We start from the raw sequence: 14,256 nt of genomic DNA, 5'->3' as shown, positions 1-14,256 counted from the left end.
TTCAAGAAGCAGCCTTGGGCCCAAAGGGTCGCTGGTTCGATTCCCAGAACCATGAGGGGAAATTGAGTGAACAAATAGTACTTTCCCCTCCCTCTGTATCATGGGGTGGCACAGTGGTGTAGTGGTTAGCACGGTCGCCTCACAGCAAGAAGGTCCTGGGTTCGAGCCCAGCAGCCAGCGGGGGCCTATCTGTGTGGAGTTTGCATGTTCTCCCCGTGTCTGCATGGGTTTCCTCTCGGTGCTCCGGTTTAAACCCCACAGTTTAAAGACATGCGGTTAGGTTAATACGGTACGGCCTTGGGCTGAGGTGCCCTTGAGCGAGGCACCTAACTCCCAACTGCTCCCCGGGCGCTGTTAGCATGGCTGCCCACTGATCTGGGTATGTGTGTGTGCTCATTGCTCACGTGTGTGTTCACTGCTTCAGATGGGTTAAATGCAGAGGAGGAATTTCACTCTTTGTGTAGATGTGAAAAATAAAGGCTTCTTCTTTGTGGTTTAGTAGTTCTTAACTGTTGGTGATGTAAGTGGTTAGCACTGTTACCTCACAGCAAGAAGGTTCTGGGTTCGAGCCCAGCGGCCGGCGAGGGCCTTTCTGTGTGGAGTTTGCACGTTCTCTCCATGTCTGCGTGGGTTTCCTTTGGGTGCTCCGGTTTCCCCCACAGTCCAAAGACATGCTGTTAGGTTAATATGGGACGATTCTGGGCTGAGGTGCCATTGAGCGAGGCACCTAACTCCCAACTGCTCCCCGGGCGCTGTTAGCATGGCTGCTCTGGGTGTGCATGTGTGCGTTCACTGCTTCAGATGGGTTAAATGCAGAGAGGAATTTCACAAGTGTGTGATGAATAAAGTTCTTCTTCTTGTAAAGTGCCCTTGAGCAAGGTGCTGTATCATCGCTGCCCACTGCTCTGGGTATGTGTGTGTGTTCACTGCTTCAGATGGGTTAAATGCAGAGGAGGAATTTCACTCTTTGTGTAGATGTGAAAAATAAAGGCTTCTTCTTTGTGGTTTAGTAGTTCTTAACTCTTGGGTAGTGTCGTGGTGTAGTGGTTTGCACTGTCACCTCACAGCAAGAAGGTTCTGGGTTTGAGCCCAGTGGCTGATGCGGTCTTTCCGTGTGGAGTTTGAGCATTCTCTTTGTGTCTGCGTGGGTTTCCTCCACGATCCAAAGACATGTGGCCTTGGGCTGAAGTGCCCTTGAGTGAGGCACCAAACCCCCAATTGCTCCCTGGGGCTCTGTAGCATTGTTGCCTACTGCTTTGGGTATATACGTGTGTGTGTGTGTGTGTGTGTGTGTGTGTGTGTGTGTGTGTATGTGTTCACTGCTTCAGATGGGTTAAATGCAGAGAGGAATTTCACAAGTGTGTAATGAATAAAGTTCTTCTTCTTGTAAAGTGCCCTTGAGCAAGGTGCTGTATCATCGCTGCCCACTGCTCTGGGTATGTGTGTGTTCAGATGGGTTAAATGCAGAGGAGGAATTTCACTCTTTGTGTAGATGTGAAAAATAAAGGCTTCTTCTTTGTGGTTTAGTAGTTCTTAACTCTTGGGTAGCGTCGTGGTGTAGTGGTTCGCACTGTCACCTCACAGCAAGAAGGTTCTAGGTTTGAGCCCAGTGGCTGATGGGGTCTTTCTGTGTGGAGTTTGCACGTTCTCTTTGTGTCTGCGTGGGTTTCCTCCACGGTCCAAAGACATGTGGCCTTGGGCTGAAGTGCCCTTGAGTGAGGCACCAAACCCCCAATTGCTCCCTGGGGCTCTGTAGCATTGTTGCCTACTGCTTTGGGTATATACAGTGGGGCAAAAAAGTATTTAGTCAGCCACCAATTGTGCAAGTTCTCCCACTTAAAAAGATGAGAGAGGCCTGTAATTTTTATCATAGGTACACTTCAACTATGAGAGACAGAATGGGGGGAAAGAATCCAGGAAATCACATTGTAGGATTTTTAATGAATTAATTGGTAAATTCCTCGGTAAAATAAGTATTTGGTCACCTACAAACAAGCAAGATTTCTGGCTCTCACAGACCTGTAACTTCTTCTTTAAGAGGCTCCTCTGTCCTCCACTCATTACCTGTATTAATGGCACCTGTTTGAACTCGTTATCAGTATAAAAGACACCTGTCCACAACCTCAAACAGTTACACTCCAAACTCCACTATGGCCAAGACCAAAGAGCTGTCAAAGGACACCAGAAACAAAATTGTAGACCTGCACCAGGCTGGGAAGACTGAATCTGCAATAGGTAAGCAGCTTGGTATGAAGAAATCAACTGTGGGAGCAATTATTAGAAAATGGAAGACATACAAGACCACTGATAATCTCCCTCGATCTGGGGCTCCATGCAAGATCTCACCCCGTGGGGTCAAAATGATCACAAGAACGGTGAGCAAAAATCCCAGAACCACACGGGGGGACCTAGTGAATGACCTGCAGAGAGCTGGGACCAAAGTAACAAAGGCTACCATCAGTAACACACTATGCCGCCAGGGACTCAAATCCTGCAGTGCCAGATGTGTCTCCCTGCTTAAATCCAGGCCTGTCTGAAGTTTGCTAGAGAGCATTTGGATGATCCAGAAGAGGATTGGGAGAATGTCATATGGTCAGATGAAACCAAAATAGAACTTTTTGGTAAAAACTCAACTTGTCGTGTTTGGAGGAGAAAGAATGCTGAGTTGCATCCAAAGAACACCATACCTACTGTGAAGCATGGGGGTGGAAACATCATGCTTTGGGGCGGTTTTTCTGCAAAGGGACCAGGACGACTGATCCGTGTAAAGGAAAGAATGAATGGGGCCATGTATCGTGAGATTTTGAGTGAAAACCTCCTTCCATCAGCAAGGGCATTGAAGATGAAATGTGGCTGGGTCTTTCAGCATGACAATGATCCCAAACACACCGCCCGGGCAACGAAGGAGTGGCTTCGTAAGACGCATTTCAAGGTCCTGGAGTGGCCTAGCCAGTCTCCAGATCTCAACCCCATAGAAAATCTTTGGAGGGAGTTGAAAGTCCGTGTCGCCCAGCGACAGCCCCAAAACATCACTGCTCTAGAGGAGATCTGCATGGAGGAATGGGCCAAAATACCAGCAACAGTGTGTGAAAACCTTGTGAAGACTTACAGAAAACGTTTGACCTCTGTCATTGCCAACAAAGGGTATATAACAAAAGTATTGAGATGAACTTTTGTTATTGACCAAATACTTATTTTCCACCATAATTTGCAAATAAATTCTTTAAAAATCAGACTGTGATTTTCTGGATTTTTTTTCTCTCATTTTGTCTCTCATAGTTGAAGTGTACCTATGATGAAAATTACAGGCCTCTCATCTTTTTAAGTGGGAGAACTTGCACAATTGGTGACTGACTAAATACTTTTTTGCCCCACTGTACGTGTGTGTGTGTGTGTGTGTGTTCACTGCTTCAGATGGGTTAAATGCAGAGAGGAATTTCACAAGTGTGTGATGAATAAAGTTCTTCTTCTTGTAAAGTGCCCTTGAGCAAGGTGCTGTATCATCGCTGCCCACTGCTCTGGGTATGTGTGTGTGTTCACTGCTTCAGATGGGTTAAATGCAGAGGAGGAATTTCACTCTTTGTGTAGATGTGAAAAATAAAGGCTTCTTCTTTGTGGTTTAGTAGTTCTTAACTCTTGGTGGTGTAGTGGTTCGCACTGTTACCTCACAGCAAGAAGGTTCTGGGTTCGAGCCCAGCGGCCAGCGAGGGCCTTTCTGTGTGGAGTTTGCACGTTCTTCCCATGTCTGCGTGGGTTTCCTTTGGGTGCTCCGGTTTCCCCCACAGTCCAAAGACATGCTGTTAGGTTAATATGGGACGATTTTGGGCTGAGGTGCCCTTGAGCGAGGCACCTAACTCCCAACTGCTCCCTGGGCGCTGTTAGCATGGCTGCTCTGGGTGTGCATGTGTGCGTTCACTGCTTCAGATGGGTTAAATGCAGAGAGGAATTTCACAAGTGTGTGATGAATAAAGTTCTTCTTCTTGTAAAGTGCCCTTGAGCAAGGTGCTGTATCATCGCTGCCCACTGCTCTGGGTATGTGTGTGTGTTCACTGCTTCAGATGGGTTAAATGCAGAGGAGGAATTTCACTCTTTGTGTAGATGTGAAAAATAAAGGCTTCTTCTTTGTGGTTTAGTAGTTCTTAACTCTTGGTGGTGTAGTGGTTCGCACTGTCACCTCACAGCAAGAAGGTTCTGGGTTTGAGCCCAGCGGCTGATGGGGTCTTTCCGTGTGGAGTTTGCACGTTCTCTTTGTGTCTGCGTGGGTTTCCTCCACGGTCCAAAGACATGTGGCCTTGGGCTGAAGTGCCCTTGAGTGAGGCACCAAACCCCCAATTGCTCCCTGGGGCTCTGTAGCATTGCTGCCTGCGTGTGTGTTCACTGCTTCAGATGGGTTAAACGCAGAGAGGAATTTCACAAGTGTACATGTTCTTCTTCTTCTTAACACTAACCATGCTCTGCACAGCTTGTTATTTTTCCTCCACCCACGTTGACTCTTTTAATTATCTGATTAGGTGTATTAGAGGAAGTTAAAGGCAGAAGGTGCGGGGGGGAGGGGGGCACTCCAGCACCAGGTTTGGGAAGCTCTGCTTCAGCGGCGTCTTTGCAGCGCTCTCTAGCGGACGCGCGTGCCAGTGCGCAGGCGCGCAGCCAGGATCGAGGCTCTGCCCCCTTTTCCGGCAGCCAGAGCCGCATTCCAGTCCGCTCATTACGGCAGGGAGCCGCACGCGCTCACTACAGCGGATCCGCCAGTGCGGTTTGGGGGATTTTAGCCATGGCGAGGATCACCTGAGGGCAAGAAAGTAAGTTCATTACGACGTTTATTTCTCTTTGTAAGCGGTCGCGGAGTGTGAGGCGCGGGGTGGAGTGGAGTGGAGTGGAGTGGAGAGGAGAGGAGAGGGTGCTGTGCTTTCCTGGGCAGAGTTTGGGGAGTCGGAGGCTCTTCACTCTGTGGATGTGGATATGCGCGCGCGCGCTCTTGCTTTCCGGCATTGCTGTTGTGTGTTGAGTATGAGCCGGAACCGGCTGCGTGTGTGTGTGTGTGTGTAATATATCCGACTACATCACTAACTTTTCGGCGGTAGCGCAGCGGTGTTGTTGAGGAAGGTGCAGCAGTCCGGGCGGGTTATGTGGAGGTGTGCGGTGCTGTGGAGTCAGTGCAGCGGTCGGGCGGGCGGGCGCGCTCAGTCCCAGTGCTGGAAGTGGTGAGAGGAATGCTGCAACTCCGAACCGGAGCCGAGTCTCTGTGGGTGCTGTCAGGATTATATGCATTGCATTGTGTGTGTGTGTGTGTGTGTGTATAGTCTATGGTGTATAAAAACGCCCGAAGCGCGACCTGATCCTGTGCTTGTTTTGGTTTTAGATGTGTCTGGACTGTGTGTGTGTGTGTGTTTATACCCAGTTAACACCAGGTTCATGGAAATAATGCGGATTAATCCAGCAGCATTAGTCAGTCAGTCAGTCCGTCCGTCCAGGAGAAAATGAGATGAAAAGGAAACTCCCGAAGGTGTGTGAGAGGGAGAGAGAGCGAGCGGGCAGTGCTTGTTGAGGATATTGGTGTGGGAATGCTCTCCTCTCCAGCAGGCAGTTACAGCCAGCACTTCTTGCAGCCATATGTTGTGTGAAGGGGCTTTTCCCCCTTTATCCCCTCCCCCTCCCCCACAGCCTCTCTTCCTGAAGCCGGCTGAGGGCAGAAGTTCCCTCCGCTGCTCTGGAAATAAATACCAAGGATTTTTGTTGGGGTTTAGACCCATTAGCACTCTGCGCTATTGCTGGACGCAGAGGCTCGAGTCTGGAGCTTGGTGCTTATTAAACTAGCCTGACTTGTATTAGAGTCTTTAGGGGGGAAATGTAAACTCACTCTCACTCACACTCTCTCACACTCTCACTCTCTCTCGCACTCTCTCACTCACACTCACTCTCTCACTCACTCACACTCTCTCACACTCTCACTCTCACACTCTCTCACTCACACTCTCTCACTCTCACACTCTCTCTCACTCTCACACTCTCTCACTCACACTCTCTCACTCTCACACTCTCTCTCACTCTCACACTCTCTCACACTCTCACTCACACTCTCACTCTCACACTCTCTCTCACTCGCACTCTCACTCACTCTCACACTCTCTCTCACACTCTCACTCACTCTCACACTCTCACACACTCTCACTCACATTCACTCTCTCACTCACTCTCACACTCTCTCTCACACTCTCACTCACATTCACTCTCTCACTCACACTCTCACTCTCACACTCTCTCACACTCTCTCTCACACTCTCACACACTCTCACTCACATTCACTCTCTCACTCACACTCTCACTCACTCTCACACTCTCTCTCACTCTCTCTCACTCTCTCACACACTCTCACTCACATTCACTCACTCTCTCACACACTCTCACTCACATTCACTCACTCTCTCACACTCTCACTCACACTCTCTCACTCTCACGCTCACTCTGTCACTCACTGTCACTCACTCTCAGACTCGCTCTCACTCACTCTCTCTCTCTCACTCACTCTCACACTCACTCTCTCTCACTCACACTCACTCTCACACTCACTCACTCTCAAACACTCAGACTCGCACTCAGACTCACTCACTCTCAGACTCTCTCTCTCTCTCTCTCTCTCTCTCTCTCTCTCTCTCTCTCTCTCTCACACTCGCTCACTCTCAGACTCGCTCTCAAACTCTCTCACTCACACTTTTTCTTGGAAGATTTTTAGTCATGCCTGTACAGAGAGTATGTGAAATATCCGAACGAGTTGGACAGAAACCCAAGAAAAAACAAAATTGTGATGGTTTTGTTTGTGTAGCTGTGCCTTTCTTCCAGCTATCAGACTGGTGTGAAGCAGCACACTTCTCTCCCTCGCTGAAACACAGCCGTTGAAAACCGATTTCCCTCAACATGTCCATTCTACTGTCTTGTTGTCCTACACCGCACCGGGCGTCTCTCTCTCTCTCTCTCTCTCTCTCTCTCTCTCTCTCTCTCTCTCACACAGGGGATCAGAGAAAGTGTGCGCTCATGCATGACTGAACAGTTTGTCCTGTATGAGGCACGAGACTAACGGAAATCCGGTCATGGTGGACTAAAAGGGGCTTGAAACGATTAATATTCAGGCCACGTCACGTCGCCTCGATTAAAGCGAGACCTCAAGCGTCCGGAGCGTAATTGGTGTGGTCACAACATGTGAAAGAATGAATCATTAACGTCCACATCCTGCCATGTTCACGCCTGGATTCCGGCTAATGTGTTGAAGTTTGTACTTAGGGTCCAGGTGCGCATGCGCACATTAGCTGATAGTTGGCCACGGTGTCGTGGCTAAACAGCAGCCAAACGCTAACTAACTAACCGGCGGGCAGAGCCTGAGATTATCCTTGGCCAAAACTCATTTATCTCTGCGACAGAAGAAAATGATTGGAAAGAAATTGCTCAAGTGGGACGTAATTACGGCGAAACAGAGATATGCTATAAATTGGCCACAAAGGGAGAAGATTAGGCTTTTGTTTTGATTCAGGAAGAAATGACCCAATGTGGGTGAAATAAAGATGATTGTGTGTTTTGTTCTTCCCACTCTGACACTGCTTAATTTCCTCATCAGGCCCTAAGCTCAGTCCTCCAGAGGTGATTTCAATGCCTGACCCAGTCCTCTTCCAAAAAGTTAGTTTTTGTGAATTAATTGGGCGTCTCAAAGTCTCTTTGGTTGTTGACTAAAGCCAGACTGTGTGTATGTGGGAGTCAGATCTTGGCAAGATGGCTGCTGTTACGGCTGGCTTGACTGGCAGGCGTTTCTAACTCTGCTCTGACATTGTCCTCCTTCAAGCACTTCTCTCTCCTTCCTCCTTCACTTTACTGCACACAGAGTCCCCGAAGCTCCCTGTTGTCGCATTCTGTGGTTTTGTATTTTGCTATTTCAGTTTGTTTGGTTCCTTTTGGTCTGTATACAAGTCTAGTCCTTGTACAATTTCCTCCTTCTTAGAATTAAACAACGAAAAGTTCTAGCTTTATGATTCTCTAAAACAGTAGGCCGCTTATGCAGGGATTAGACTACGTGATCTTTTCATCTTTCATGACAGTTGTGATCATAGTGCTATAATTCCTCGCGGCATCTTAGTCAGGAGACAGGCGACGCTACAAGCTTGACCCCGACCAATCATCATCGTCGATGAGGAGTGTCAAGAAACTATCAATCATGGCTATTAACCACTTCAATGCCCTTGGATGAGTCACGTACGTCATGAAATCTTTTACCGCTGCACCTTATGACAGAAGAATGTTTTGGGCATTGACTGTAATTCATACATGCTACTGTGAAGTAAAAGTAATGTGCCGTGTAAGGTACATAAAAGGAGGTGTTTATGACTAGTATCGTACGTCATAAGGTTAGCGGTAAAGGATTTCATGACATGTGACTCGTCCAAAGGTGTTGAAGGGGTTAAAGTGCATATCACGGGTAAATTCAGGAGCAAGATCAATGTAATTCTCCTATTTTATATTAAACTTTGGTCAAATATCTGTCACATTTTGCATTTTGTGCAATTTTTTTACCTTGCGCAATACTAGAAAAATTCAGCTGAAATTAAGCCATTTGAGGTGAATTGGTCCGCCTCTGAAAAAACTTGGCATTTGGATTTCCCGGCAAACATTGATTTTCGTGACGTCGCGTGCGGGACGCCTCTCTCTGAATCCTACGTCAGCGCTGGTTTGTTTATGAGAAAACGACCTGGTGGTTTTCTGCAAATTTCTTCAACGTTATCACGTAATTATTAAAATGGTTAACAGCTGTATCGTAGGAGGGTGTAGCAACACCAATCCTGATGGGATTAGTACTCATCGATTCCCACATTGCGCTCAGGTGACAATTCCATGTTTCAGTGCAAAATCGCTCGCTGCTAAACTTGGTCTACACAGACTGTGCACTGAAACTGTGCAAAGCTCACGCAGCCTTTTGGTGCTTCCACAGGTGACGTCACAAATCTGGCTCCAGACTCCCTTGGGATTTTTCCAGGTGTGTTTTGTTATTGTTTTTTTCTGCTGTAGACAGATGGCCTTGTGCAAAATTACCCTTCTGGATGAGTGTGCAAAGCGACATACTTTCATATAAAAAAAAAAAAGAATTGGTCCAGAATATGCACTTTAAGGAACACGTTGTAGGAGTCGTCAAACTAGGCGAGGAAATAAAAAAAAAAAAATCTGACGTGCTGGAGTTTTCGTTTGGGTGTCATAGGACAGCAGACACCACATAGCTGTTCATCGTTGAGCCCTAAGCCCTTGTTCCTCATTCCCAACGTTCATATTTGGGCCTGATGCTGGAAATTTGTTGGCTATGACAAAATCGTGTCAAAATTGGGCTGGTCACAGCATTAATTTATTGTAAAGTGTGTGTATATATGGATATAAGTAAATTAGTTAGCCCACCTGGCATGTAAAAGCTCCATTGGGCTGCCCAGTCTTGGTTTATTTGCCCCCAAAACCTAATTGACTAGACAAACAAACCTGTACTAGGCCATCCTTAAAAAAAAAAAATCTGTTTCCTGTCCACCGGGTGAGGGGAAAAATTTTCAGTCGGGAGGGACTTTTTTTTTTTATATATGGATGGATAAGAAATCGCAATGCTGTTTGCTTTTTCTTTCAGTACTATTTTTTTTTTATTACAAAAGCAGACACATTTAATAAAATATGACGGTTAAATCAACTGAAACTTGTACAAAAACTTTAAGTTAGCATTTTAAATGCTGACTGCATCATTTGCAAAACTTTTACAAAGGTACTTAAAATGTCCGACACAGGGACTTTTTGTAGTTCTAAATCGAGCGTTAGGCCTAGTTCGGATGAAATTACACTATTAAAATGATCACTGAATGATTTGTTTTTCTGAGTCTTTACTATTTTGTTGTTCGCTCGAATACCATTTTGCGATTTCACACTTAAGCGAATGTTTGAAAACTCCGGATCTCCTTCCTTCATGGTGGCTGCCATTTTTTTGTGCCGCACGGCGCATGCGCAGAGCTGATTCCATTCTATATTTTGCGCGGAATGCAGGGCTTTCCACAAGCGCCGGCTGCCGGCCATACAGCCGACTACACAATTAAGTCCAGCCGGCTACTTTAATGACTATTATTTTTGTAGCCCACAGGCTCTAAATATTAATTTTCGATTTTAGTAAAATTAAATGTTTATCTAACGGACTGACAGTAATGTCAAACTGAACCGCACTCATTTAAGTTGTGATTCGCGCTGTTTGTACCGATAATAACCAAAATTCCCCCAAATTCCCCGCCGACTTCGTTGATCAGGGGAGAGTAACTCATCCGCGGCCCCGACATGCGGTGTGTGCGCGCGCACTCTGCGGAGGCAGTAGTGTGTCGGGGCTGTCGGAGGGAACAGAAGCAGAGATGACGCTTATTTTGTCTCCGGTAAACCAGTCTTCTCTCGTTCAATTACCTGCTGGCATCAAAAGACACCGTTGGTTGTAAATGAAACCAAACTGAGTGGTTGGAGTGTATTTTCATACACAAATGGAGAAATGCTCGCTGAGTGTGTAATTGTGTAGCCGCCACTACAGACCGTTGTCATTGTTAATTCATAGCATGCTCAGCTGCGTGAATGTGTCATGCACCGAAAATGAGATTTACAAGCCAGGAACGCCTCATGATGCAATACGCAAGAAAAGAAAGAAGATTTACTGCCATTTTACTTTGTATTTGAGTAAAGTGAATAAATAAATGGTCTGTGGAAAATGCATTTAATCCTGGGAACTGCGTGCACAGGAGTTTATTTTGTGTTTACTCCCCCCTGGCTGGCTACTTATTTGTCATGGCTGGCTAGTATGAGCCTTAGTGGAAAGCCCTGGGAATGCGCAAATGTCAAGTTCGAGTTTAGATTTACGAACCCGAAAAAAATGTCGAAAAACCAGCATTGTTAAAAAAAACTTCAACCGCACAAACGGCACTCACCCGGCCGGTGGACCAGAAACAGAACATTTTTTAATAATGGCCTTAATATAATGAATTGCAACAAAAATGGTTATTTAATTATTCTAAACCAACAAAGTTTTCGGTTCACTGTCGTCAACTTGAACCAAGCTTTGAAATATTCTGATCCCCCAACAATTTACAACCAAATGGAAAGTCGTATGATCTTTTGATTTGCTGTCCAAGTGGAAATTAAGTTGTATTAGCCCAGTGTTGGATTACCTACTTTTAAAAAAAAATTTAGTTAGCTACAAGTAATTATAAAAATACAGAGAACTCGAAAATATCTTTCTAATACAGATGGAGCGCTTTGCCTCAGACGTGGTGCTGCTGATCCAGCTGACATGGACCTTGTTAACCTAGAGTGGCAATATCACTGGGTTATACTCTGCATTTATGTAACAGAATATAAAAATACTAATTGATAGTCCACGTTTTCTGCTTTTTGTCCCCCAGTCTGAGGATGGAGACTCACTGTCTGTTAATTTACAGGCTACGTTTACATTAGACCGTATCTGTCTCGTTTTCTTCGCGGATGCACTGTCCGTTTACATTAAACCGCCTGGAAACGCCGGGAAACGGGAATCCGCCAGCGTCCACGTATTCAATCCAGATCGTGTCTGGTCCGGTGCTGTGTAAACATTGAGGATACGCTGTGCTGAGCTCTAGCTGGCGTCTCATTGGACAACGTCACTGTGACATCCACCTTCCTGATTCGCTGGCGTTGGTCATGTGACGCGACTGCTGAAAAACGGCGCGGACTTCCGCCTTGTATCACCTTTCATTAGAGTATAAAAATATGAAAATACTGCAAATACTGATGCAAATACTGCCCATTGTGTAGTTATGATTGTCTTTAGGCTTGCCATCCTTCCACTTGCAAGTGGTAAGTGATATGCGCTGGGATCACACACACAGCGGCTCAGTCCTGAATCACTGCTCGTGCGCTATACTAGCGCGCTCTGTGAGCTGCGCAGGGCCGGAGTGCGCACCCTCCAGAGGGCACTCGCTGTTCAGGGCGGAGTGATTTGGAGCGCAGGATGCCTGCGGAGCCGAGCGTATCCGTGTATTGGCGTTGCTATGTGCACGCAAATTGTGTATTGGCGTTGCTGTGTGCACGCTAATCGTTTTAAAAACGTTAATCTGATGATCCGCTGATACGGTCTAATGTAAACATGGGCTTAGTCAGTTGGAAACATCCAAGCATCCACCAAGACAATTTACAAACTGAGGACTAAAATATCCATTGTGTATGTTAATAAAAATAAGCGTCGTACAATGTGGCGATGTTGCTACTCTGATATAAATACGTGTAACTTCTTACAACCTACATGATTTAACCAGAAGGGCACCCAGTAGAGTACATACCTCCGCCAAGCCACATGTTCTCAACCTCAAAATCAAATCGCTTGAACGTAGGATAATACTAAAGATGTACACCAAATTTCATCACAATCCATTCGCGACTTTTTGAGTTACATTGAGAAGAGGGGGGAAAAAATTCCTGGATCTACATACAAATCTGGATTTGCATCAAAATTATTCCTTGACCCATGGCTCAGTTTTCCTCAATTTCATCAAAATCCGTTCACTACGTTTTGAGTTATGTTGGGGGGGAAACACCAAATGAACAGAGGCGAAAACATTAATCCCCTTTAGCAGAGTTGGCTGAGGTAAAAAGGAGCAGCATTGCTGCTTCATTACTGGGAAATGTACTTGCTGTAATTACTTTGCTACTTGCAGACATACTTCTGTTAAGACGAGTTAGCTAGATTGAGCTGAGCTCACCAACATTTCTGTGACGTTTAGTTAATAGAAGTTGTTCCAAGAAAAATCATGGTTGTGATCAGAATGAGTAATTGTGCAGCCCTAGAGCTGGGGTTCTCAGCTTCAGCGCTGGGGTCCCGTGTCCTGCGTGGGTTCAGGTTTTTCTGCTGGAGGGCTGGGCAATTGAGAAATGAGCGAGAAAAGAGAAGAGATGAATCTGTGCATCATATAGATATGATAATATTCCATGATATGGAGTGGTGAAAGGTATATTCTTGTTGGCATTGTAAAGCCTAGGTCACAACCGGACGTACGATTTTTGGCGTTTCCCAAATTGCTGCGTTTTTTTTTTTTTTTTTTTTCGTGGAGAAAGACGCATGTTGGCCGTGAGTTTGTCTTGCAACCTGAAAAAAACGTAAGCGCCCGTAGAGTTTGTTTGACATGACAAAGAACCTCTGCGGCCGGTCTACGGCTCGAAAATCAGCACGTCACACGCGCGCCCTCCGTGCGTTTCACACGTGCCCTCCGTGCGTTTTTTGCACGTAGACCGGCTGTAGGAGCATGTACGGCCGGTTGTGACCGAGGCTTAACAAGTGAAATTAGTTACAGGATGATTAACAGAATGGGATAGCCTACTTTTGTATAGCTAACATACCTGGTAAATTCAGAGAAAATGCTATTTCCGTAGTGTTTTTCTAAACTGCTGCTATCAAATCCACTTACAAAATCTTCTGGTAGTGTTCCCCCCTGCTGTTAGGGGAAGTGAGCACATTAAGCCCATGTACCTCATAAGCAAGCTAGGCCTTTTATAAAAAAAAAAAAAATAAATAAAATAAATGCACAAAGTTTTTAGCGCCATGTTGTTTTAAATTTTATTAAAATGCTAAGTTATTAGGACCATCCCAAGACACCCCCCCCCCCCCCCCGATCACAGTTAATGACCGAAATGTAAAAAGTAATAAGAACTGTACAATTAAAATATGAATAAAAAAGCAGAACATTGTATTTCTTTGGTTTATAAGTACTGATTTTATATTTTGAGAAAGAACCTTAGACGCTCTTCAAGTAATATTAAACCAGATGGATGCAGTAGAACAGGAAAATAAGTAAATTGATGAGTAAATTAAAGCAGCCTGTAATCTTATTTTATAAAACGCTGCTTATTGCTCTCTTCATTATTATAAATATGTAAATAACGCTGTTGCGAAAAGGAGTATAAAAGGAACTGTGCCTTTGCAAAGCCTATTACCAGTGAAGTCATTTTTTTTAGTACCAGTAGTGTAAGTTGTAAAATAATGCATTTTATTCATTATGAAGAAGATGCATGCTTGCATAAATTATATTTATTACAAGTGGGTTCCTCACTAAGCCCAGAAAACAAACAAACAAAAAAAAGCATGAATTTTCCTTAGGATGCACCTTGTACCTGATCAGCGGTTACTGAACGTGCCTTAATTTAGGGATAGGAAGGATAGAATGCAAAAAAACCCCCCCGAGCCCTGGGGATGTA

The 14,256-nt window shown here is 45.4% G+C and overlaps 1 protein-coding gene across 1 annotated transcript in view; it reads left to right on the top strand.

Moving 5' to 3' along the window:
* Positions 1-4,696: 4,696 nt before the first annotated feature.
* The window catches only part of plxna1b (plexin A1b), a 422,572-nt gene continuing 413,012 nt past the window's right edge, over positions 4,697-14,256 (top strand). The window contains exon 1 of the mRNA XM_060919493.1: positions 4,697-4,799. The gene's annotated coding sequence lies outside the window, so the exon portion shown is untranslated. The remainder of the gene's footprint in view (positions 4,800-14,256) is intronic.

The sequence above is a fragment of the Neoarius graeffei genome, chromosome 4, assembly GCF_027579695.1.
Source record: "Neoarius graeffei isolate fNeoGra1 chromosome 4, fNeoGra1.pri, whole genome shotgun sequence".
Lineage (NCBI taxonomy): Eukaryota > Metazoa > Chordata > Actinopteri > Siluriformes > Ariidae > Neoarius > Neoarius graeffei.
Note: the sequence above shows the minus strand (reverse complement) of the source record. Positions and strands in the feature narration are given on the sequence as shown.